The following is a 1,423-nucleotide window of genomic DNA, read 5'->3' as shown; positions in this document are numbered from 1 at the left end:
GTGTGTGTGTGTGTGTGTGTGTGTGTGTGTGTGTGTGTGTGTGTGTGTGTGTGTGTGTGTGTGCCTTACATCAACTTTTTTTCAGTGTTAAAAAAAAATCCACCCAAAAATGGGATTTAAATGGAAATTAAAGGGTGTTGAGAAAAAAAATTGAAAAAAATTGCCCTAGAGATAGAAACTAGGGGGTTTCTTTGATCTCATTATTTTGACGAGCGTCTGATTTTACCACGACGATGCCTCACAACTATAAACTTTCCGTTACAAAACAGGACCTATAACAGACCTTCACACGACTTGCTGCAAGCAGCTCTCGTCTAATAATGGCCGCGCAAAGTCTAATGACCAATTAACCTACACTTCACTTCTATAATATTACTATATTATATTGATCTTGCCGTGAGTCCGCAAAGATCGTTCATAACAAGATAGTTCAGTCGGCCAAGAAAGTGTCCGCGGAAGTCCGCGCATTGGTTTAGATGACGCTGCAGTCTTTGTTTTGAAGCACTCTTTCGTTTCTGTAGAAGAAGAATAAGAAAAGCACAGTTTGTTAGTATCGCTTTTATTGTTTTTCACACAAGTAAGGTGATTCTGGTCGCAAAGTCCGCACTTTTTCGGAGAGGGCGCCACCGAATTTTGAGGACACTTTTTTAAATGGCTCAAAGAGAGGAGTGAATAATCTTGTTATACACGATCTTTGGAGTCCGTAAGTGATTTTTCTTCTAGGCGCAGCGCAGTGCAGTGCAGGTTTGAGAAGTAGAACGTAACAGATCAGTGGCTTCGACAGCTCGTGGTTGTGTGATGATGTAGCCTGGGTGTGAGTTCGAGACTGGGGGAAGTTTGGACGGTAGAAGAAAAATTTGAATGATAAGACCACAGTTTCAGCTGTCCTGAGTCCTGTAAGTAATGTTAAAGTTGTCTTTTTGGTTTGTTTGTATGTTTGTTTGTTTGTTGTCTTTTTGTTTTAGTTTTTGTCCTGTGTTCCTATTTGGTACCATAATAGAAAGGTTACTTTCGATTTTTTTAAATTTCTTTTCTTTTCTTCTCTTTTCTTTTCATTTCATTTTTTTTTTCTTTTCCTTTATTCCATTTCAGTTTTATGTTAATTTGTGTTGTGTTATCTTCCTTTCTTTTCTTTTAATTTAATTGTAATTTTATGTTAATCTGTGTTAAGTTATCTTCTTTTCTTTTCTTTTAATTGAATTGAATTTGAATTTTTTGTTAATTTGCGTAGTGTAATTTTGTAAATTTTATTTTATTTATTTAATTTAATTTAATTTAATGTAATGTAATTTAATTTAATTTATTTTTAATTCTATGTTATTTTGTGGTGTGTTATCATATTTTATCTACTTATTCATTTATTTTTTGCTTGTTGTTGTGACCAAGGAAATCTTCATCAGGGTCACTAACATTAACATTTGAG

The 1,423-nt window shown here is 34.4% G+C and overlaps 2 protein-coding genes across 3 annotated transcripts in view; one reads left to right on the top strand and one right to left on the bottom strand.

Moving 5' to 3' along the window:
• The window catches only part of LOC101848512 (UDP-N-acetylglucosamine--dolichyl-phosphate N-acetylglucosaminephosphotransferase), a 70,666-nt gene that overhangs the window by 13,572 nt on the left and 55,671 nt on the right, over positions 1–1,423 (bottom strand). The gene's annotated exons all lie outside the window — the stretch shown is intronic.
• LOC106011465 overlaps positions 685–1,423 on the top strand; it is a gene marked incomplete in the record, with an annotated part of 10,946 nt that continues 10,207 nt past the window's right edge. Inside the window, 1 exon segment of the mRNA XM_013081263.2 lies at positions 685–896.

The sequence above is a fragment of the Aplysia californica genome, unplaced genomic scaffold (assembly GCF_000002075.1).
Source record: "Aplysia californica isolate F4 #8 unplaced genomic scaffold, AplCal3.0 scaffold00122, whole genome shotgun sequence".
NCBI lineage: Eukaryota > Metazoa > Mollusca > Gastropoda > Aplysiida > Aplysiidae > Aplysia > Aplysia californica.
This window is presented reverse-complemented; position numbering and strand designations above follow the sequence as displayed.